This window comes from Miniopterus schreibersii (assembly GCF_964146895.1).
Source record: "Miniopterus schreibersii genome assembly, chromosome: 1".
Lineage (NCBI taxonomy): Eukaryota > Metazoa > Chordata > Mammalia > Chiroptera > Miniopteridae > Miniopterus > Miniopterus schreibersii.
The window spans coordinates 164,716,418-164,741,891 of record NC_138101.1 but is presented as its reverse complement, the minus strand read 5'-3'; the positions used below and the strand labels follow the sequence as shown (position 1 = coordinate 164,741,891).

The 25,474-nt window shown below is 43.2% G+C and overlaps 1 pseudogene across 1 annotated transcript; it reads left to right on the top strand.

Annotated features, from left to right (window-relative positions):
* Positions 1-6,732: 6,732 nt before the first annotated feature.
* Positions 6,733-10,599, top strand: LOC308551886 (ubiquitin-ribosomal protein eS31 fusion protein pseudogene; annotated as a pseudogene). The gene is made up of 2 exons: positions 6,733-7,195; positions 10,430-10,599. The product of its transcript is annotated as a ubiquitin-ribosomal protein eS31 fusion protein pseudogene (transcript).
* The last annotated feature ends 14,875 nt before the right edge of the window (positions 10,600-25,474 follow it).

The window sequence follows — 25,474 nt, the reverse complement described above, 5'->3', positions numbered from 1 at the left end:
TAATAGCGGTGGAGTTCTGGTGATTACACAATGCTTCATACTACATCGAGTAACAGTATGATTTCCAAATACGTCTGAGCACAGTATTTTATTCCCCGCGGAACCCAGGAGCATAAGGAAGCATCAGTATGACCCCAGTTCCAAGCAGGTGATGGTGTGCCTGGCTCCGTTCTTTAAAGGCTCTTTGTAAAATGAACCAATAAGCTAGGAAGTATATACAATATTCCAAAGTAAAATTCAAAAGAAGCTCAGACTTGCTCAGAGGATGTTAACTTACAGACAAGCAAGTCGAAGTGATGTGTATCGTTTTTAATCCGGCCCAGGAGTGGACTGGAAAGAAGGGACAGTGTTCGGAAGGGGAGCCCTCCAGAGCCACCTGCTTTGAATATTGTCTGGAGCTACGCGTTTCCTTTATTTTGTCTCCAAGACTCCCATCCTGAGGAGAGCTCTCAGGGGGATTTATGTAAAGCACCCTGAAGAAACTGTATTCATCATTGACCCCACCTCCCCCCAAAACCACATTTCTGATCGTTCAGTGGCAGGAGAGAAAATTCTCATCCCCTCCTGTCATTCCCAGAAGTAGTGCTGGAGAAAAGATAACCCCCCAGGTGTGACATCCCCACACTGAGGGGCGCACCCACCGTGAAGAGGACTCCGCAGCAGGGGGTGCGGGTGGAGGGGTGAAGCTCAGGTCTGTAGGGCAGACGAACCGCAGAGCTTTGCGTCTACGATATTGTAGCTGAAGCACTGACAGTGATGTCAATGAACTGTCTGCCTCCTCTTTACTACACTGATCTGTTCACTCACAAAATACTTCCAGGTTTTCTTCCCAAAGGCCATGTATTTCCGAAAAATGCAAAAAGTTGCACTAAGAAGAAAACACTGGTTTGAAGAAAGTATTTTATTTTCATAATGTTTTTATTAATGTGTTCATCATTTTTTAAATATGTTTTTATTGATTTTAGAGAGGAAGAGAGGCAGAGAGAGACAGAAACATCGATCAGTTGCCTCCCACAAGCACCCCAACCAGGGATCAAACCCAAAACCTGGGTATGTGCCCTGACCAGGAAGGAAACCAGCGACCTTTTGGTGCACGGGACCACACTCAACCAACTCAGCCACACTGGCCAGGGCTATAATCCTTTTATGAGATATTCAGTGAATTATTTTTATAACATTAAAATGCAATAATATGTAAGAGGAAAATTGCAGTGAAGAAAGCAAACCTACAAATTGTGGAAAAGTATCTTTTGATCCCCTTTCAGCCAACCTTCATCAAACACCCATGTGTGCCGCACAAATACCATGCTAACTGCTTTCGGAACATAAGAAGGCACTATAATAAATGGTCTATGTCCCCAAGGCATTTGTAGTTAATTGAAAAGAACAGTGATATGTAGATATAGATACAAAAATCAAGGATTCTAAAACGTGAGTAGTGTAATGGTCAGGAGTGCAGGCTTGGAGCCAGATTGCTTTGGTCTGAATCCCAGCTCTACCACCCAACCCAGGATTAGAGCAAGGCACTCACCTCTGGCACAAAATCTAAGAGGGTGCTGAAAACAGCCCAGTAATCAAGATAAATAATATTTTAATGCAATATTTTTTTAAAATCTAATGCAAAGACTTTATGATGCACAAATAGCAAAAATTTAAATAAAGACAAGTTCCAATAATGCTGTACCAAGTCATATTGGAGCCCAAGGCTAAAGGGAACATGTGCATCTCTATATCCATGCTTTGGTATATGTTTGTGTGTGTGTGTGTGTGTGTGTGTTTGTGTGTATTTTAATGGTTAATTTTTTTCCAAGATAGTAATGTGATTGATAAAATATTGAAAACTAGAAAGTGTTTAAAACATTATTTTAAGTTTAAATGCTTTATTTGTACCCCCAACTAGAATTTGTTATAATTTTATTTTCCTGGCTTTCGTGGAAGCAAACTCATTACCTAGGTGAGTTTCTTCACCTCTCTGTTTTTGTTTCCTCTTCTGTAAAAAAAGAAATACGGCAGGGGAAACAGTGCTATCTCACAGGCTGTGAAGATTAAATGAGTCATTGTGTGTTAAGCATTCACAATAGCGCACAGCCCTTAGCAATTTCTCTTCAAAGTAAGCTGTTGTTGTGGTTTTATCTTCAGTAATAGAAAATAAAAGTTTTAGATCAGAAATGAGAGGTCAGTTTTAGCTGAGATGATTGAGTGACTGTCGCTTATGATCTGATACATCGCCTAGCTCTATGGAGCTGGACTGCTTGCTCACCAGTCTATACTCTGATCTGTAATAGGTCAAGTCCCATCACAGACACTTAATGTACATGTACCTGTTATGGGACTTGACCTACTATAGGGAAGATGCGATTTGAATGGACTGGCCTTGAATAAATAAATATTAAGAATAGAATTGGAGATAATGGAGGATATGATGACTTTAGGTGTACCAAGTTTGAATTAGTAGCAATATACCCAATTGGAAATATCCATCAGTCATATGGAAATGTGATACAGAACTTGGAAGAGAGACAGAACCAAACTAAATTTGGGCATAAGTGACGTGGTTGTGATAGGAGCAGTGCATGAATAGATGCCCTCTCAGGGGAGAGGGTATGTACAGAGACTAGCAAAGAGCAAAGGACCAAGATGTGGAGACAATGACTGGATGAGTGTGAAGAGGAGCTAGGAAAGCCATCGGAAAATTCAGGATGATTCTCAAGAAGCAGGAGCCTCCAAATCATATAACATCTCCCTGACTCCTGAGACAACTCTCTGAAATAAGTGAAAATGACCTTGAGTAAGAGAGAACCATTAAGGAGCTCATCCTAAAATATTTTGTTCCTTCTGAAATTTGAAGAAAATTCACAAGAAACATTCAGCAGTTAGGAGAATATATTTTAACATCATATATTTACTTCTAATTAAAATCTAGAAAAGAGATGTTTCTAATAAGATTTGTAAAGGACAAAGTCCCCAACTGCTTTGAAAAGCTGGAGAATCTAATCCCCTCCGCCTCATGCTTTCTTCTTAACATGGAACACTTTATATGGACCCTAATTTGTAAACCGATTATTCTTCGAAATTTCATTTTTAAGCCAGTAGTTTGGAAACATCAACAATGTGGCTTGGTTCCCAGTCCACCTTGCAATACTTATTTTTCCCACAGTGTCCCTGAACCATATTATCAATAGTTCTCTAACTCCTTACTTATAATGTGGTTTCTATAACAACCTTCATACTAGACAGTTTGCCTATTTACATATTTCCTCTACAAGTTCTTTGAGGGCAAAGCTGTGCTTTAATTATCTTTGTATCCTCAGCACCTAGCACCCTGACAGGCTGACATATGGTAGACACTCAATAAATATATATTAAGTGAATAAATAAATGGGAGAACAGAATTCTGAGCAATCTTTCAGTCTTGTCAGTGGAAGAAATTCTTTCCACTTTCTTAAAGAGGGAATGAGAAGGCTGCTGGGGACACGTAGTGGGGTCTGTGACGGGAGGTGGGTAGGAGAGAGAAGACACTTGAGGCTGTTAAGGAAGGGATGGTGGCAGATGGGATAACCCCAAGCAAAGGGGATGTGGAGAGAGAAGCACAGGAGCAGAAATATGTAAGACATTTACAGGCCCGGTGGGCGTGGCTCAGCGGCTGAGCATCGACCTATATGGTCTAGGAGATCGAGGTTCGATTCCCGGTCAGGGCACATGCCCGGGTTGCGGGCTTGATCCCGTCGGGGGTGTGCAGGAGGCAGCCGATCAATGACTCTCTCATCATTGATGTTTCTATCTCTCTCTTTCCCTCTCCCTTCCTCTCTCTGAAATCAATAAAATAAAGAACAGCAAACAATTTTTAAAAAACACAGGAGAGAAACAAGATGGCGGCGTAGGTAACAACTGCACCCGCCGCCTCCCGCAACCACATCAAAATTACAACTAAAATACAGAACCACCATCACTCAGAGCCTCCTGAGATCTGGCTGCACAGAAGCCCCACAACCAGGGAGCTGAGGGAGCATCGAGACCATAGGAGGGGCGGAGACGCGGGCGGATCGGGGCTGAATCGGAGACTCGCCTCAGGCCCACACCCGGTGCCGCGGGGTAAACCCAGGAGGGAATCTCGACGGTGGGGGTTTCCCAGAGGAGGGAGGGGTCCCAGCCCCACAGCAGGCCCCCAGCCCAGGGCTCCAGGGCCAGAAGAGACGTCCCCACAACTCTGGGCTGTGAAACCAGCGGGGACTGTCCCTGAGGGTCGCGGAGGCTGCGGGAGCCCCAGCAGCTCCTCCTAAAGGGCCCGGCACGGACTCACTCGGACGCTCCCTCCGAGCCCAGCGCCGGGCAGCGGCCTGAAAGGACCTGGGACACTCGGGGAGGAACTAACCTGCCTGGAATCCCGGCGAGAGCTGGAGGGGCGGCTTCCTCCCGGGCAGAAGGGCTGGCAGAGGCCATGGCTCCTTCGGTGAGTCCTCCCGGAACAGAGGGCAGGCAGGCGCCATATTTGAATCGCCAACACCTGACTCACGCCCGGTGATTCCCGGAGGCCCCGCCCCTCCCCACCTGCAGCTCATCCAGGCCATTTCCAGTGGTTTTTTTATGCAAGTGGCCACTCAAGCATCATGCTTAGGACTTTCCCAAAATCTCTCAAACAAGCAGCAGCTGGCCTCAGCATACCCCATACAGCTTGATAAGTGGCCCCAGGCCTGGCACTAGCGGCAGCCTGCACTGGCTCACAGCTTGGCCTCTGCTGGACACCTCCAAGCCCAGCACAAGTAGCAGCCATCTATGGTTTGCTGAGTAGCTCATGCTGGGTGGCCCTGGGCAAAGCACTGGCACAGGCTGGCTTTGCACCTCCCGGGAGGCCCTAGAGACAGTGCACCTGGTGGTCAGACTTGACCACGCTGGATTACAACCCTACCACATCCAAGAGTGACACACGTAAGGATCGCACTTGGTGAACACCAAAGCCCCACTGAAGTAAATCCTGATCCATAGGGGTGTCTCCAGCACAGCAGCTCTTTGGCTGTAGTTGCAGCTGGTCCTCACAGCCAGTGCCAACAGCAACCAAGGCTCAACTACAACAGGACAGTGCACACAGCCCACACAGGGGAGCACCTAGAAGGCCCAGCTCAGGTGACTGGGGAGGCTGAGCCACTGGACCCTACAGGACGCCTACTACACAAAGCCACTCTATAAATTCCAGGAGACATAGCAGCTCTACCTAATACATAGAAACAAACACCTGGAAACAGCCAAAATGTGGAGGCAAAGGAACATGTCCCAAAGGAAAGAAGAGAAGAAATCTCTAGAAGAGGAACTAAATGAAATAGATCCAAATAAGCTAACAGATACAGAGTTCAGAATTTTGTTTATAAGGATGTTTAAGCAGAATATTAGGGAAATAACCGAGAAAATCTATAACATAATAAAGTACCAATTTGAAATGAAGTCTACACGAACTGAAATAAAGAATAATTTACATGGAATCAACAGTAGAGTAGAGGATGCTGAGAATCAAATCAGCAATTTGGAACATGAGGAAACAAAAAACACCCAACCAGAAGAGCAAAAAGAAAAAAGAATCGAGAAATATGAAAATAGTATAAGGAGCCTCTGGGACAACTTCAAGAGGCCCAACATTCATATTATTGGGATGCCAGAAGGGGAAGAAAGAGACCAAGAAATTGAAAACCTATTTGAAAAAATAATTACAGAAAACTTCCCCTTCTTGGGGAAAGAAATAGACTTACAAGTCCAGGAAGCACAGAGGGTCCCAAACAAGAGGGTCCCAAAGAGGCTCACAGCAAGACACATCATAATTAAAATGCCAAAGGTTACAGACAAAGAGAGAATCTTAAAAGTAGCAAGAGAAAAGCAGTTAGTTACAAGGGAGCCCCCATACGACTGTCAGGTGATTTCTCAACAGAAACCTTGCAGGCCAGAAGGGAGTGGCAAGAAATATTCAAGTGATGAAAAACACGGAACTACAACCAAGATTGCTCTACCCAGCAAAGCTATCATTTAGAATTGAAAGTCAAATAAAGAGCTTCACAGATAAGAAAAAGCTAAAGGAGTTCATCACCACTAGACCAGCACTACAGGAAAAGTTGAAGGGTCTTCTTTAGGAAGAAGCTAATGAACAAAAGAATCTGACGAACTAAATAAATGCAGAGACATTGATGCATGCAACAGACGATCATATTTCAGAGGAAAGAGGGAAGGGGGGTGGAGGGCGGGAAGAGATTAACCAAAGAAGTTATATGCATATATGCATAACCCATGGACACAGTTAATAACGGGGTGAAGGCCTGGGGAGGGGGTGGGAGCGAGGTGGAGGGGGTTAATGGGGGGGGGGAATGGGACACCTGTAATACTTTCAACAATAAAGATAAATTTAAAAAAAAAAAAGAAGCATAATGAGGACTAAAAAAGTGAATGGGGAAAAAAAGACATTTACAAGCTATTTTAAAGCTCACAGACTATAAGTTGGCATGATATACACTGCTGGTTGCCTGTCTTAATCTATCCCTTCCTTCCTTGGGAAAGCAGAGATTTGGTCTCCATGGCCATGACCTGTGGAGAGGGCACCCTGGGTAAAGCCCCAAGGGAGTGGTCTTGATTCAGTTCTAGCCAGTGAAACAATAGAAGAAATCTGCTGGGGTGGAGGCATTGTTCTGGAAGAAATTCTCTTGCTACTAAGAAGAGACAAGCGGCTCCTCCTTTCCAGATGGAATCACAGCAAAGATGCAGATTTTCGAGAAAACCCTTACAGGGAAGACCATCCCTCTCGAGGCTGAGCCCTCGTATACAATAGAAAATGTAAAGGCCAAGACCCAGGATAGGGAAGGAATTCCTCCTGGTCAGCAAAGTCTGATCTTTGCCGGCAAGCAACTGGAAGAGGGACGTGCTCTGTCAGATTACAACACTCAAAAGGAGTCCACTCTTCATCTTGTGTGGAGACCTCACGGTGGTGCCAAGAAAAGGGAAGAGTCTTACACTCCCACCCAGAAGAAGAGCATAAGAGAAAGAAGGGGAAGCGGCTGTCCTGAAACACGGCGGAGAGGATGACAACGCAAAAACAGTGCTCTCCGTCGGGAGGGCCCTGCAGGCGGCTGCGGTGCTGGAGCCTCTATGGACAACCACTTTGACAGACATTGTTGTGGCAAATGTTGTCTGGGCTATTGATTCAACAAACCAGAAGACAAGTGTTTGTGTACAGGCTAATAAAAGACGCGAATTAACAACAACAACAGCAACAAAGAGAGAAGCAAGAAGATCTGGAAATCTTGATGCTTAGAAGTTCTTCAGCTGTCTTGGGACCTAAGGGAAGGAGCCAACAGACAGAGGGGAATGAAGGGCAGAATCTGGGTTTTCCATGATGTCACTGAGCCCCTGGGTTGACCAATCCTAGACCTAACCTGCCTCTGGCCTTGCTTAATGGAACATAAATCCTGCTATGGTTTAAGCTCATTTGAATAAGTTTCTGTGACTTGAAGTCAGTAGTGGTTATGGTTTTATGAAGATCTGACCTCTCCTCTTCTAGTGATTCATCAGTTTTACCAGGATCCAGGCTTCCTATGTGTGAAATGAACTAGACCTACAAATCCCCAAAATGTAGATTCTTTGCTTCTTGGAATCAGCATTTCTAATGAATAAAAAAAATTTAGCAAATGCTTATTTTAAATGTATCAGTGAATTATTATGCTTACAAGCTGGCACAAATACCTCACCTAAGCCCCCTTGCTACCCAAGATTGGAAAGTCTATAGTAAGTGGATTTGATTCAAAGCAGCAGCTGGAACAGGGGGCTTAGTAAGAAGCTTGTTTGTGGAGTATATGCTATTTCATTTGTAACACAAATATTTGTTTCTAGCTGGAGTAGAAGTCCCATATTAATTAGAGATAGAAATGCTGACTTCATTTACAGAATGCAGATAAGAAACACTCCTCATTCCTGGCACTACAAAGTTAGGGTGTGAAAGGACGAGTGACATTATTCAAACTGAAATAGATTGCATCTCTTAATGAAGCTTTAAGGAATCACAGAAGGTAGTGACACCAAATACAATAAACCCTTCTATTTTGCAGCCCAGCCTTTCAGCACTTCTATTTTATTTTTCCCCTCATTAATTTTAAATTTTATTGGCAAAGCTTTAAAATCTATTAATTTGTTTTTCTTCCCCTCCAACCCCATACAGTGACCCATCTCCCTTCCCCCTTTTGAGTAGAAAATAGGTTCTGTGCTTCCTTGTCTCAAAGGAGGTTTGTGGCAAAGCAGAAAGCAGTTTGCCTGTGAGATATTTTCCTTCTTTACATTTTTAAAAATATGTTTTTATTTATTTTAGAGAGAGAGAGAGAGAAACATCGATCAGCTTCCCCCACCCCGCCCACCCCCACTGGGGATTCAGCTCACAGCCCAGGCATGTGCGACCTCCTGGTTCATGGGACAACACTCAACCAGCTGAACCACACCAGCCTCCTTGACTTTTGTCTTCAGAAGTTGAGGGCATTAATCTATTGGTGCAGCAGGAGAGGAGTTGTAAGGAAAACATGAAGAAAGTAGAATGTCCATCACACTAAAAGATTCCTGGAGAGAGGAAAGAGGGGCAGAGTTCTCTGGGTTCCTCAACTTTAGGGACAAGAGCCATCTCCTTAATACTGCCCTAAGGAGGTGACCAAATCTTCAAAAGTTTATCTTCGTGGTACACCTAGAAAGATAAGACTCTAGTCAGCAGCCTTGCCAAAGATCCCCATGCTTAAAGTGACACAGAGGAACAAACAGAGCCAACAGGTCTGAAGGGACTGCACTGGCCAGGACAATGGGTGTCTCAGCAGTCATGATTCAGTCCAATGACTGGTGAGCAGAGGGCCTCCCCCATGTCTTGGCACCATGAAACCCTGAGCTTCCAAATGACCCTTGGGGTGAGGGGGCTTTCGGGCCAGTCAAGTATGCTTGGGAATTTATTTACTTCTTGCTATGTAGTAAAAGATAAAGTTGAAATTAAGTTGATTTAAACACATGAAAAAACTCAGTATCTCTTGCCTCCTAGGCCTGTGGCCTGGGATTCACACCTGCAAATGTTGACTATTTAAAGCCCATGCTCAGTAAAATTTCTCTCTACATTGTTGGTTGTGTCCATTTTGGTAACATGCCAGAAAACCCTGACTCTAGATTTGTCTTAAAATCTCTAACTACAGCTGCTCTCATGCTTGTTTCCAGACCATTCTAAACAGAGACCAACCAGTAGGACTGGAAACACCTCTTTAGATTTGAAGACAGGAACATCAGGTGGCCTGATCTAATTCTTGGTTGCAAGCAACAGAAGCCAGTGCTGGCTAATGATATTGGAGGATTTTGAATAGTGCACAGGATAGATAGGAGGGCTAGAGAACAAACACTCAGGAAATGGGCTGGAAAACAAGAGAGAACGGGCAGTAAGGATCACAGTCAAGGTCATGCCACAGGACAATATCCCACTGCTGCCCACAGGATGACACCGTCAACAAAAGTGGCTTCTGAAATGTTCTAGAATCTTTGTTTCACTGCCTTGATATTCAAAGGCCCAGGGAGAAGGGACCAAGCCTGGATCCTCCCTCCACCATACCCTGGATGTCTAGGGTAGGGAGAGAGGGATCACCATTGATCCCGTGTGGAGTACTGCACCTCCCTCCAAATGAAAGGGGGGTGGTGCTGAACAGAACACATAGTGGACAAATGCCCACCACCTTCCCAATCACTTAGGGAAAACAAAAAAGGTGTTAAAGTTTTGAAAGCTCCAGCTTTAAATTAACTACCTTGGAAATGTATTCACCTTATTTCCTGGAGTCAAGCCCTGTAAAAGCTTTATGCAGGCTCATAGTTTCACTCCCAGATCAATTTGTAAGCCATGACCCTGATTCCTGTTGTGTACTTTGCCCTGCTCGTTGGCCCTGGATTGCTTCTTCTGTTGACTTTAGATTACGGCAGCCATTCCCCGGGCTCAGGGACTGAAACACTTGCCAGGCTCCTACGTAAGAACAACCTCTTCACTTCATTTCTCACCTCTTACCTCCACCCTGAATGCACTTGGGTCCTGCTGACTTCCTGGTAAAGTTAAGAGGGAAGATAAACTTAAGGATCAGAGATTTAGAAGGCTATTTTTGTCTCCTTACTTATAAGCAGAACTAAATTCTCAGAAAAATAGAAATACGGCCTGTTTCTGTAAGCTCGTCAGAAGCAGGAAAACACTGTCCTTGATATATCCAACAGTAAATAAGACACAAGCAGTGTTTGAAGTTTCAGTAGAAAACAAAGAATACTTGTTAAAAAACAGAAAAAAAGATACTCATAGACTATCTCTAAATCCATTCATGTGCACAGGAGGAATGTGTCCAAGGGATCATGACAATGGCAGGGGACATGTCATTCTCACATCTGTGACTGCTCCTTGCTGTTCCTCCAGCTTTGAGCAATGGACACTGTGAGCAGGCAGAGCCTGTGTTCCCTGAGGCAGGACAGGAGTCCTCTCTTACATCTGGCAGCACTGAACGGAAAATGCCTCAGGATCTGTGTCTGACAAAAGAATCCCCTTTCATCCAGAGGTCCATCAGGACCCAGGACATGACAGAGTGAACATCTGCTCTAGAAAAGGAAAGCTGGTTGAAGTGTGAGAGCACATTCGGTCCTACAGCTGTGCAACCAACAGTGAGTGCTCGAAGTCTTAGAAAGTTTTATAAGCCATAAATGACCAATGCTTAATAAATGTTTATTAGCTAATTTTCTTTTAAAAAGAAAAGGTCGGGAAATTTTACATAAAGGCAAAATCTTTCCAATGCTTCTGGTTCTAATTTTCCTAAACTTTTTCACTTTAGTTTGCCCCATATTTAAGGGTCTTGTGTTGTTAGTTTGGCCAAAGGAAGGGCAAAGTCCCCTAGGCTGTCCACTGTCCCCAACCAGTGTGTCACAAAATGTGCCAATTAGCAAGACCTTTAGAGTCCTCAAAGTTGGCCACTGGCCAGGAATAAACAGGTCCTGGCCAGCCCGGCCTCAGGTCTTCAAAGCTACTTTGTACCTACCCCTGAGGTGCAGAGCGAGGCCTGGGCAAGAACAGGCAAGCTTCTGCCGAGTCCTGTGGCTGTGCCGCCAGCCTGCTCTGGGCTCACCCCACGTTAGGCTCTGCAGTGGGAAGCCTGGGGCAAAGGTAAGACGTCCCAAAGGCAAGCAGAGCAAACTGTAAAATTCTGAGGGCTCCACTCCACTGGGGGCAGCAGCCTTTCTCTCCTCCCCCATTCCTTCTCTCTGCTAAAGGAGTTTCTGCCTCTTATAGCAGCAGAAACGTTAAAACAAAGGAAGAAAGTGAAACCTTATATTTGCCTCATTTTTCACCAGAAGTGAAGCTAAAGTTACAGCATTTGTAAGTATTATATAAAACACAAATAAACTATATAATATTGAAATTCCTCACATTTTCCTAAATCTGATTGACAATGACTGAAGGTCATGGAATGAGGACTCTGTGTGACTCACATTTCTTTCCATTTCTTAGCTGTCACACTCATCCCATAATAAAAGGCCTTCTAGCCTATTATTACTTCAGGAACACTAACATTTCTCAGGGGACCTCCCTACCCCAAGGAGTTTTTCCTCTATCTCCCAAGAAGGTATAACATTCTCAAAGACCGAGTCAATTTATCAAGTTAGTTAAGGCATAAATTACTCAGCCATCGATCTTGACATCTATCAGAGCTGCATAGATTTGCTCTATTAAATCAAGTTACACATTGGAAGGCAAGCCTTCAGCTGGTCAGAAATTCCCAGCGTGAGTTTTACAAGCAGTGGTGGCTTTTGGTGCAAGTTGTTGGCTCCCTTTTTTTTTTAAGTTGTTGGCTCTTGTTTTAGGGTGTTTATGATGTTTTAGGGTTCAGAAGAAAGTGAACAATGATTTATATTCCAAAACTGAAATGTAGTCTGAGAGTTCCACAAAATCTAGGTGCATCATATATTTTGATTTATAAAGACCTCCCAACTCCACCAATGCTCCTCTGCGCTCAGCCTTCTGCTTCGCTGAGAAGGGAAAGGTCATCAGGACTGATGGGCCCACAACTTCTCTCCTGTCTACTTCCTAACTAATATTTTCAGTCACCTCCTTCCCTCCAAGGCTGACCCCAAAGCTCCTAGACGATCCTCACCACCTTGAAACCTCAAGTCGTCAATAGGCCCCTTCTCTTCTTTCTTTCATTTCTCCCTCGCCATCAACCCTCCCCCTTTCTCTTCTCCCTAAGAAACGTGGGCAACACTCTTCGTCCTGGAAAACCTCTCAGTTCTACTCCTCGCCTCCTCACTTGCCAGTCTCCCTGAATGCACTGTCCTCCCCTCTCTTCACCAGTCGTTCATACCTTCCTGACTGCCCTGAAGACTAGCGTCTTTTCAACTTACGCTTTCTCCCTTGGATATTTACATCTGTTCTCATGGTCTCACATATTACTTATAAACTGGTAATTCCAAAAACCTATCTTTAGCCCTGAATTCTCTTCTGAGTTCCAAAACATTTCTAAGTGCATATTGGCCATATCTACCTGGGTATACTAGAGGCACCTAAATAAACAAGTCTAAATCCAAACTCACCCCCTGGCTCATCTTTTCTCAAAACCACACCTCCAGAAAATGCCTGCATTTTATTAACCTAACAGGTAATTTCAAATAGCAGGAATTCTATAAACAAGAAAAGACTACATCTACATTTAATAACCCCAAAGGTACAGAGGAATATGGGGGAAATCTGTGACACTCATAAAAACAAACAAGCAAAAACACCAACGAATGACCTAAAAGATTACTGAATATAGAAACCCTAAAAGAGTAAAACTACATTAAAATAGTGAATTAAAGTGGTGTCTTAGAGACAACTGGTAAAGATCAGACATGTCTAACAATTAAGGAGTCATTAACCGATGGTGCTTACTTGGTTTTAATTTGCTTAGGCCTACCATTTCCTATTGAAAAGATCAAAGGACATCATCACCTGGAAGACGGTATTACTGTTGGCAAAGCGGATTTGCCTGTGGGATCTGCCCAACATAGCAGGAAAGTTTGCTTCTAGAAGAAGAGCAAATGTGATTTGCAGCTTTCCACGCTCACTGTGTAAGAGCAGACCACAGAAGTACCAAGGGAAAAGGCCAGGATAAGAGGGATGTCAAAAAAAACCCATGCACTAAACAAAATTACACACATCACAAATTTAAGTCAGTTTTTACAAGTGACTCCAAGATATAAAAGAACTAGATATAAACAATATTCATCAGTTCCCAGCTCTAATGTGTGACCTTTGGCAAATGACTTAAATTTTCTGAGTCGATTTCCAGATCTAAAAAAAGATTGTCTCACAGTTAAAATTCACTTGACAAAATCAAGCTCAAGCTCGAGAGAGATAGTTAAGTGTTCGAAATTCCCAGTCCTGCCAACTGACTTGCAGAATGCTCAAATATAACTTACCAGTTGCCAAAAAATGGAATAATGTTAGCTTACATTTCTAGGAAATGTCAAATGAGGCAATTTGGAAAAATCCACCTGCTGTGCCTAAGCCCGAATCTAAAACAGTAAATGGTCCATTTTTCTCTGAAAGTTGAGTTCTACTGAATTAATCTCGCTACAAGATGAAAGCCTGAAAGCAAATATGGTGAATCACTCCTCCCACCCTGCCTGCTGGTCGCGGCGCTAGCAGCAGTTCCCCGCTTTCTTTCCAGCGCAGCTCTAGCAAGGAGCCAAGCATCTGAAGCAAAGTGTGATCCACAGATGCTCGTTTCCAGAACTGGCACTTTTCCAGTAGCCAACCCCAAATTTAATTAGCCACTTATCTGAAGCAGAAAAGGATTTCTAAAGCATTCTAGTAATCTGTGCGCATTCTCTGCACCGGTCCGTGCCCCAGCCCACGTGCCGCCTCACCCAGAGGCCTTTGAAGCGAGCGTTTCAAGCACAGGCGCTGTGCTAATTCTTACTGTAAATAAACAGTTCTCTAAAAATGTTCCTGAGACTTTTCTACTAAGGATAAAAAGTTATATTCCATTGAACTGAAGACCACATAGGGTACATGGGAAGGACACTGACAATGGAGCTGCACATATAACTCAGCCCTAGTGGGTCAGCGTTTTCCCTGTTAACTCACAACTCGTCTACTGTGACCTGCGCGTCACTGGGCTCCAAGCTGCAGCCGATCCCAGGCGGCCCCCAGGCTGCTTTCATTTTGCACTGCTTGAGCAACAGCCTCCCTCCACGCTTCACTCTGCTGACCCTGTTGTATTCAATGAATTCAGTCATAGGTCCAAATCTCTCCGAACAAAAGAAGTGTCTCCACTTGTCCTCTTGGCAAGTATCTGCTGCAAGATGGGGTTTCCAGGGACTCATGTGATCAGGGGGTTGTGTTGCTCAGGGGCTGGAGTCAAGCTGAAACAGAAGCTACCTCTGCCCTTGGTATTGGCAGACCCGGGAGGTCAGGCAGAGCAGTACCTGCTGCGGCTCCGTCCTCTGCTTCTTTAGCATATTGTGTCCTGCCTGCTGGGAGCAAAGCTCCTCTTGGTGGTGGTGAACCCAGCCATGTGGTTCAGTCAGCTGACCCTTCCCCAGCACACCCCATTTCCTCCAAGGCCACAGTGACTGGAAAAAGTTGGGCCTATGATCCAGGTCAGGTCAAAGGCCTCTTTGAAATTTGGTTTCTCAGAAAAGACTTTCTCCCTGGTCACTGAGCTAAAAAAAAATAATAAATGTGAGTCTTGCTCACCACGTAGAGAGAATCTGTCTACCAGGTGGAGGCAGGAGCCTTCCCATACCACACCATTTGAGCCCTGGATCCAGCCCTGCCTGGAGCCAAGAGTAGCCTGATCTCACTTCCATGAGCTAATCGAGCCCCATTTTCACTTAAGCTACATAGGATGTAGTTCTTTCTCTGAAAGCTTCCCTAATGATAAACATTGAACCTCACCCCCTCCCTAACTCCTGCATAACTTATTTATTTATTTATTTATTTTAAATATATCTTTATTGATTTCAGAGAGAGGAAAGGGGAGAGAGAGAGAAACATCAATGATGAGAGAGTCATTGATCGAGCCCGCAACCCGGGCATGTGCCCTGACCGGGAATCGAACCCCGATCGCCTGGATCCTAGGTCGACGCTCAAGCGCTGAGCCACGCCCAGCCGGGCCTGCATAACTTATTTAGATGATTATCTTCTTTCCTTTGCAGCCTTTGCCTAAAATTCTCCATATTCTCCCCTCCAGCCCTTTAAACTCAGGTCAGAATCTAACTCTTACAGGGACACTTTCTGTGTTAACCCATGCCTTCCAAAGCTTTACAGCCTTCACTGTGTATACACATGGACACATTCCATCCCGTAGTCACACCCCGGGTGCTATTCCGTAAGACCCATTCTTGCTGAAACACTTTTCTTTAACTGAGAGGTTTTAATTGTTGAAAAGAAGTGGATTCTTACTTTAAAGTGGCCTGCCTATTAAAATGGGCTCCCATGATGAACTACAGTGAGGACCCAAGGTGTGTGTATGTGCTTTAAAATAAATGCTAATATTTGAGAACTTGTATGTCAGTCAAGAAAAACCCTACAGACATTTCTTCATTAATCCTATGACAACCTCATGTGCTAGATACTTTTATCTTCCCTTTTTTTTGTTTACTGATTTTTAGAGAGAGAAGGGAGAAGGGGGTAGAGAGAGAGCCTCCTGCCCGCCCCCCACTGGGGATCAAGCCCACCCTTGACTGGAAATCAAACCAGCAAGGTTCGATTGGTACACGGGATGAGGCCCAGCCAACTGATCCACACCAGCCAGGGTTATCTCCTTTTTTTTTTTTTTTTAATCTTTATCATTGAGAGTGTTACACATGGCCTCCCCTTCCCCCAGCCCTGGTCCCACTATCCCCCATGTTTAAAAAGAGGCGTAAATAAACTGCTCAAGGTCACACTGAACTGACATAACCCAAAGGCCCTCTTACCACCCTCACGCCCACCACACACTAGTCACAGGCATTTGCCTTCTTGGAATACCCCAGTGAGGCTTCCTTTGGAGTTGCTCTGCATAAGACATGTAGGACTAGCAGGTCAGTGTTTTACCTGGGTTAACTCACAACTCTTCTACTGTGGCCTACCCAGCACTGGGCTCCCTCAAACTCGAAGCCGGATCAAGGTGGTCCCAGTGGATGTTGCTCAGGCAGTATTCATGTAATACTGCCTGAGCAACATTAAATTATGCATTTCAGTAATAGTATTCTATCCATTTTTAGACTTAAAGGAAATATACTTGCATCAACATAAGCCCATCCAAACCAAACCTGTAGAGAATTTTTATAAAAATTATTTGTGTCAAACAGAGGATACACCTGGAAGCAAGATCTCAACAGACTGAGAAAAGTGCTTCCTAGAAATGGCAGTTTGCAGCTTCTTATATGCATTTGGAATTAAGGACGGGACATAAGGAAGATTATACGAAGGTGGGAGAAAGCAAGGTAGGATCAGATTAGAAAATAGTTAAAATTATTTGCTCTCTTGAAGATGGTAACTCCTTCACTTTAAAAAGAGGGGTCTGCAAAGAGGCATTTCAAAGATGTGTTAACCTAGATGTGCAGAAACAATGGACAGGGCTTGCTTAAGGCAAAGATAATCTTTTACTAAAGAAGTTATATGCCTGGGGCATGACTACCTTCCATTACCTGCCCAGGTAGGAATTTATGATCAGATTACTTACTGTGATGTTATTTTCTATAGAACCCCTTTTTATCCACAGTTGATTATTTCCATTACTGGTTCACAGCAATTCTAAAGGAATAAAAACTTAGAAGTGACTGTGAGGTAGAAGCTGATCCCAGAAAACATCTATAGATAACTGGTAGAGTTAGAAAAAGCTTGAAAAACTGTTAAAGGAAGACACAGGGACTCTAAATGTGCTGAGCCCACCCTTCTCAAGGCTCTTCATTGTCTGATTCTCCGATACTGAAGGACACAATCATCACATGAAGCGGGTCCTCCAGGGCACTGGGGCAGCATAGAGCCCTGCAGAGTTGGCAAACATGAATCTACTAAAGAGCTTACATGGGGATCAAGAAGGTCTTTTTAAAAAATTTTTTTAAGAAGGTAGTCTTTTTATGAATACACAATCATCAAACTGTCTTTATAACTATTTAAATTCGTCTTGGCTCTTCCCTAGGTGGTAGTTTTGAGGCCAGAAATCACATCTAATAAAGCTAACTTCATAATGTGTACATTAGCACTTGATGCCCAAATGTCTTTATTGCATAGATAATGAATTCTACTTCTTTCTGTGATGAACCAGTTGTACAGCCTTATTTTATTATATTTTTAACCTCACTGGAAGATATGTTTTTATTGATTTGAGAGAGCGAGGAAGGGAGAGGTGGGGAGAGAGAGAAACATCTATGTGAGAGAGAAACATCGATGGCTTGCCTCCCACACGTGCCCCAGCCGGGGATCTAACCTCAACCTGGGTATGTGTTCTGACTGGAATTGAACCCGTGACCCTTTGGTGTATGGACGATGCTCCAACCAACTGAGCTACCCGACCAGGGCAGTACGTCCTCATTTTAAACACAGTCCAATTCGTAAATGTTTTGTTTTAGATATAATTCCAGAGAAATCATTCCCTGAAACTTAAATGTTTTACTCAGGGAAGGATACTTCAGTTCCTTCATCAGCACCCCAGGCTGTTATTTTCCCCCAGATCCACGCAGACTAGGATGTGAATGAAAGGAGTGGGGAGAGCATTTTAGAAACAGGACGCTGACAGGGACGAGCGGTGAAAAAGAGTGGAAGAGAGCCCTGCCTGGGTGGCTCGGTTTGCTGGCGTGTCCTCCTTACACCAAAAGGTTGCAGGTTCGGTTCCAGGTCAGGGCACATACTAGGCTGCGTGTCTGACCCTCCGTTCAGGGTGCTTACGGGAGACAACCAGTCGATGTGATGTCTCTCTCTCTTTCTCCCCACCCCCAAGTGAAACATATCCTTGGATGAGAATTTAAAAAATAATGAAACGTGGCTGGTTTTGAAAAAAAAAAAAAAAAGTAGAAGAGAAAATTTATATCCAAAGTAAGTATAGCAAAAGAATCAGCTAAAAGTTGAAAATATTATCTCAAGAGAGAAAGAAACTCCCTACTCCCATCTCTACTCCACAATGTGAAAAAGTGGCTTTTTGGTATCAAATTTTGTAGAGCTCTGGTAGTCAGCCTCCACCCTTGGTGCTTGCCAGGTGCTGTTCAAAATGTTGTGTAGTCCCTTCCCACAATGGATAGGCCTGGCTTGTGTAAACAACAGGATATTGTGGAAATGATGGGACGTGACTTCTGAGACTAAGTCATAAAAGATACTGCAGCTTCGCCCTGGCCGGTGTGGCTCAGTTGGTTGGAGCGTTGTCCCCTGCCCCAGAAGGTCATGTGTTTAATTCCTGGTCAGGGCACAAACCTAAGTATGTTTCTCTTTCTCCCTCTCTCCCTCCCCCTCTCTCTAAAAATCAATAATAATAATCATAATGGCAGCCTACTTTAAAAAACAACGATGATACTGCATCTTCCTTCTCTCTCATGGATCAGATGATCTGAGGGAGGCCAATGGTCATGCCATGAAGACACACAGCAGCACTGTGGAGAAGCCCATGTGTTGAGAAACTAAGGCCTCCTGCCAATATCTAGCACCAGCTTGCCAACCATGAGAATGAGCCACTTTGAAAGTGGATCCTCCAGCCCCAGTCAAGCCTTCAGATGTCTGTAGCTTCAAAATGCCAGTGTCTTGAGTGCAATCTCATGAAAGACCCTAAAAGACTCCAGAACCTCCTAGCTAAGCTTGTCCCAAATTCTTGGCCCACAGACTATGAGATAATAAATGTTCGTCATTGTTTTATACCATTGAATCATAAGGTAATTTGTTATGTAGCAATAGATAACCAATACAAAAACTATGTATGTTACATGTTCATGTAACTTTGGTTTTTAAAGTCAAATCCGTTGTATGATAACATTTTCACATATTTTCTGGGATCCTTAACAAATATCATAATTCAAGACTATGGTCAAAATGATAGGTTGTAAGTCAGCTTGTATATACAAGAACCAAACCTCTTTTGACTTCATTCTGACGCATCAGTACTTAAGCCCCAAGAGAACAATGAAACGAGGACCCTTTCATTCAGTCCTTCAGTCCTATATTTAATGTTTTAGTTTAGGTTCAGCATAGCCAAGAATGAATCTATAAAAGTGTGTGTGTATTAGCGTGGAGGGGAAGTATGGGGGAGACACATACATGCTTATATGTTCATGGTTGGAGGGAAAGATCAGAGTTTAAAAGTAATAAGTTTACTAAAGAAGATTAAAATAAGTAGAAAAAAATTACTTGAAGTCCAGGCACTAGCAGAACTGTGGTTCCCATTGTTGCTTACTTCCTTCACATGTTTTTGCCTACTCAGGCTTGCTCGTTTGTATGGCACTAGGAGCTGTTGACAATGACGAAGGATGAATCAATGTTCAATCCTAACCCTGATAATCCTCGCAAAAGCTTTACTTGACTACATATTTTTTCTTTTAAGATTCATTCTTAACGGTGCAGAAATAATAAGAATGCATGTGTTATAAATATGCATAACGTTCACTTTAGTAAAATAAGCATCTTTCAGCACTTCCTGTGTATGCCACACCAGAGCAGCTGTTTCCGGGAATCCTAAAGAAGACAGTTTCCGCCCTTAGCGTCTAAATCTTTCTTTATACCACTACTCAGCTAACATTAAAACTTGTTTGTTTCATTGTAAGCAAGTGGCCATATTGTTCTGATCATTTGATGTAACAGAAGATTCTCTAAAAATTTAGATTCTTCGTTACTCTCTAATGCACAGAGACCTTGAATAGAATCTTTATGTGCATATACAAACCTTTTTCAAGGTTTTCACCTCACTGCTGGAGACAGGAAATATCAAGCTGGCTTACACAGAATTAGGTCAAATGCTTCTGCCTTCAGTTAAAATTGAGAAAAAATACTGTTAATTGAGGGCCTACATTGTACCCAGCATAGATTATCTTTAATCCTTACAACAGCCTCAGAAGGGTAATAGTAACCCCATTTCCCAGGTAGGAAAAATGTGATTCAAAGGAGTTAAGTAACTTGCCTAAAATCACCCAGCCAGTTAGTCCTGGAGCCTGGATTGCAAGCTCAAGGCCCTGTAACTCCAAGGCCCTTGTTCTTTCCATAGCACCGCCGGACCTATTAACCAGGGCTCTTATTTTCCATCTGATCCCCAGTCCTCCTGTTACCTGCACCAATACAGCTCTACAGGTCTTTGTCTTCCCATAAGAAAACTGAAGTAGCTCATAAGGAACAGCGAGTTGAGGTGTGTGAGAGAGGTTGGGGATATATAGAGGGTGGGCGATGACGGCAGCCGTAACTCAGCCTTTCCCTCACGCAGAAATGGAGACCAAACACCTTGCCCAGAACTTGTAATTGTTAAAAATTGGTAAGTTCTTCCTGAAAAAGAAGGGAAAAGTTTTACACACAAGAGTTAAAATACTCACGGAGCAGACTAGATACATAACTTAGTCTTATTACTTAACCTTGTTCGTTTTCTTCTGGATGCTTATTTCCTGGGCCAGCAATTTTCATTTGCTTGCAGAGGTACAAGCTGATTTCTTCCTCTTCGACACAATCCCTCCCTTGGTGTTCAGTACCTTACCCTTCCTCTTCTGCGGTTGGAATGAGAGGTTTAAACGGTCCTGCTCTGAAACAGTGTCATAAAGCATTCAGCCTCCACTGACAGCTGCAGAGCACCCATGTGCCAGACACTGCTCTTAGAGACTTAAGGTGCTTTATCTCTTGAATGCAACTTCCTGTCTGGTAGATGTAGAGGCGAGGGGTTCAAGCCTGGTGTCCCCTCCTTGACACACAACTCCAGTCAGTGACTTGTTCCAGCAATGGTTTCTGAACACCTACTAATCACCCGGCTAGCAATTCTCAGTGTCATTAGTCAGTAGTTACTATTCTGCTGGTTTGGCTGCAGGTCCAGGGAGTAAATGAAGAAAATAATTAATACTTGTCATGATGGCTAATGTCCATAAGTGGTTACGGTGGGGCAGGCACAGTTCTGAGTGCCTTACATTGGTTAACCCATTTAATCCAACACCAACTCTCATTTTATAGACGAAGAAACTGAGGGGCCGAAGGGTTAAGAAACTTGCTCAAGCTCAGAGAGTTTGTAGGGCCAAGATCTGAACCCAGGCAGTCAGGCTCCAAGTGCGCATTCACAAACACTATGCTACATTGGTGTTCACATAATTAGGTTAATAGTAGCTCAGGAATGTTGTTATTCAAAATATGGACAAATATTTTCGCAAATGCCAACCCTGGCAAAAATCATTTCTGGAACTACATTTTATTTCTCATAGTCCTGAGCAAAGAGGTGGTTAAAACAAGCTGCCTCTTGTGTTCTGTGGTTCTGAGCAGTTCTGCATGCTGACTGCATCTATTACTTAGCAGCGTGGAACTGCTGACTCCGCCATTCAGAGGAATCACATTGAAGCCGAAGTGGTAATAATTCAAAATTGACAAGCTTGGAGAGACCTGGACAGTCATGCCTGTTATTAGCATTTAACAGAATCAAGTACTTAGCAGACTATGGTAGAAAATATTACAAGAATAAGTCTCAATAAATCAGCAGATTCCAGGAATATTTCGGGGCTAAGAATATGTTAAGTATTCTATATATAAGAAGTGATGGCTATTCCTGGAAATAAACTCCTTTAGTTGATGGAGTAGTTTTAGATTTCTTAAAATGTTTAGAAAGAGTCAACTAGAGTAAAAATAATTTAAACTGAATACTTTTTTTCAACAATACATTGTTATAAAGATACAACACAAACAGACCTGTTATATACAGGGAAAGGTAAATATAAGCTTCTTAAGTATCATATAATTAAAGAAGTATGACACTAATTGTTATATAAAAGTAAAAAATGATTATGATTGCATATTGCTCAATGTAATCCTTAAGAAAAGTTATTAAGTCTCTTTATAAGTGAATTCTGTTAGTTTCCACCTGTGAGACGGTGCGGCTAGGCTGGCATGCTAGGCTGGCTAGAATACTGAAGGCTATTTTACTGAAATAAGCACTGAAAATTGTGTACATCCCTTTCTTGTTCAGTTCAGTGTGCCAGTGACCCCTAAAGAATGAGAGAGACCCAAGTCATTTTCAGTTTGAAGATGTCATGTAACATTGGGATTCCTGTCATCTCTAGAGACCCAATGACAACAAAAGGAAGCGAGAGACAGGAATACAAACACCATCTTCAATAAAAAATTTAAAAGAGAGGTGAGGCTCCTAAGCACAAAATGGGTGGAAGGGGTACCAAAGGCAGTGGAGTTTGAGAAAAGGCATGAAAGGAAGCTGAGCGAGGGCACCCGAGGCTATATATTTCAGAAAGAGCTTAATAGTTCAATCAATAAGATACATATACTAAGGGAGGAAAAAAATCAATGGCTCTGTTTGCACAACACCGGGAATAAGATAGTATTATGGGTTGAACTGTGTCCCCCACAAAAGATATGTTGAAGTCTAACCCCTGGTATCTGTAAATATGATCCTATTTGGAAATAGAGTTTACAGATACAATCAAGGTAAGATAAGGTCATACTGGATTAAAGTGGGCCCTATGCAATGACTGGTGTCTTTGTAAGAAGGCAGAAATTTAGGCAAAGAGACACAGAGAAAAGAATGGCATGTGAAGATGGGGACAGAGATTGGAGTGATGCATCTACAGGCCAAGAAACACCAGGGTTGCCAGCAGCCACCAGGGACTAGGATGGAGGCATGGAACAGATTCTCCCTCAGAGTTTCTAGAAGGAACCAACCCTGCTTTGATTTCAGACTTCTGGCCTCCAGAGCTGTGAGAGCATATATTTCTGTTGTTTGAAGTCAACTAGTCTGCGGTACTTTGCCACGGCAGCCTTAACTGTCTAATTCAGATGGGCAGGCTGGTGGCATGTTCCCCTGGATCTAGCCGGGCTCTGCGCAGCGGAGGAAGTGAGGCCCAGCTAGAATCCCCCGAGCACAGGGAGCCGCGTGCTGCTGAGGAGGGACGGGGGCTGCCCGTCTTCAGCGGCTGGGGTCAAAAGGAAAATTCTCACCGCTGTAGGTGGCCTTGCCCCCCCCCTGCAACACAAGCATCCTGTAAATAAATAGTGAATCTAGGAAAAATTCTCCTCATGCAAAAACGAGGGACAAAAAAGGAAGCAACAAAGGTATAAGGAAAAAAGTGAAAAACAGAAAAACAAATGCAGATGAAAAGTCACCATGAAAATGTTACCTCAAGAGCCAATGAAAATTTTGAACATGACTTTTGCCTTAAATTTTAAAGACATTTAAGCTGCTTCCAGAAAACAAGCATGAGACAAAGAAACAACTCGGGGAAGGGAGGGTGCGATAACAAAAGATGAAACATAAGCCGCCTGAGCTCAGGGAAAAAAGTGAGTGAAAAATAAAAAAATAAAACCCTGGTAGAGATGTCTGCAAAACTGGAGGGGGGCGAGGGTAAGGGGATCGTGTGAAACATAAGGCTTAGACGTGAGCGAAAGGTACAAATGAAATGTAAATAAAGATAAAATGTTCAAAAAGAAACTTATAAATATGAAAGCAGGAGTAGGCAAGTATTCACAAAATAAGAGGGCCTGAAGAAGAGGTCCTTGTCAACATGAATAATGGACAAGAACAGACATTTAAAAATACATTTCAAGAAAACTTTCCTGGTCCCGGCCGGTGGCTCAGTTGGTTGGAGCATCGTCTCATACACCGAAAGGTTGCAGGTTCGATTACCGGTGGGGGAGCGTGGGGGAGGCAGCCAATCAACGTTTCTCTCTCAATCGATGCTTCTCTCTCTCTCTCTCCTCCCTGCCTCTCTCTCTAAAGTCAATTTTAAAAACATATCCTCAGGTGAGGATTAAAAAAAAACAAAAACAAAACTTTCCTAGACTAAAAGAAGACTTGAATTTACAAATTGAAATGGCATACCACATCTCACAAAAATCTTGACCCAGGATAGTCATAAGTTTACTAAACTGAGAAGATAAAGATTATTTTAAAATAAAGAAAGCCCTGCCTGGGTTGCTCAGTTGGTTAGAGCTTTGTGCCCATACACCAAAATTTCGGATCATACATCAAAGTTTCAGGTTCTATCTCTGGTCAGGGCACATACAAGAAGCAACCAATGAATGCATAAATAATGGAACAACAAACCGATGCCTCTCTGTCTCTCTCTCTCTCTCAAATCAATCAATCAATCAATCAATCAATCAATCAATAATAAGGAAAGATTCTTTGAACAGCCAAGGTGCAAGGAGGTGGGGAAAGGGAGGAATCAAGACATTTATAAGGGAGAAAAATCAGATCGGCCTCAGATTTCTCCATGATATCAATCAATAGTACACAGAGAGTGTAGCAGTATCTAGAAAATTCTACCAAAAAGAAAGTGTATATTCCAAACTGTCGTTCACTTCTTTCTCTCTCTCTCTCATATGTGGATTTTAATGAACAAAACAAACCAACAAACAAAATAAAAAATAAAAAACCTATCAGGCCCTTCCCATGGGAGACCGTATTGTGTTTCCCCCTTACTATTATCACCTGTGGAGGAAATGGCCGAGCAGATGCCGTCTCGCTACAGTCCTGCCCTGCAGCTGCCTCAGGCAATAGCTCCTGCCTGAAAGCTCCCTTTCGCTACAGCGCAGCCTCTCAAGATAGCGGCTTCCTTTGGCCATACTGGCCTGCAGCACACTGACGGCCGCCCCTAGAGAAGGTGCCTGTCGCAGCGGTGTTTGCCTCTAGTGACAGTGTCTTCCTCTTGCCAGACCGGCTGCCTCTCGAGATAGTACCTGGCTGGGGAGCTGCCTGTCTCCACAGTAGCTGCCTCCCGAGATAGTGTCTTCCTCTCAAGATAGTGGCTGTCATTCATTCTAAGGGCAAGAAACGATTTTGAACAAACACTCAGGAAACATTGTCCCCCTGAGCTCTTTCTAAAGAAACTATCAGAAGACAAATTGCAGTCCTGGAGATTTCCAGAAAGAACTGCCTGTGAGCGCTGAATCGATTTCATTGTGGGACCAGGATTAAAACAAAAGTGAGAACTGTGGTTACAGAACTGAATGAAAATGCTATAAACTCTCACAAAGCGAAAATAACTTGAATAAGAAAGTTGAGAGGGGAGTGGGGAAAAGGCAGGACACTGATTTCTCTCTCTCTTTTCTTCTGTAATCTCTGGGGGCCAAAAGATTTCTTTAAACTGAGAAAGTAATTAATGAGACTATTGAGGCATAATTACCATTTACTAAAAAAGATAATATAATCTTTCTTATAAAAATATAATATAGACAATAGATAATATAACTAAAATTTGGTGGTAAAAGAGAGGGAAGGGAGATAGAGAGGAAATATAGTATCATCATGGTTCATATAGAGAATTGATAGATATTAGT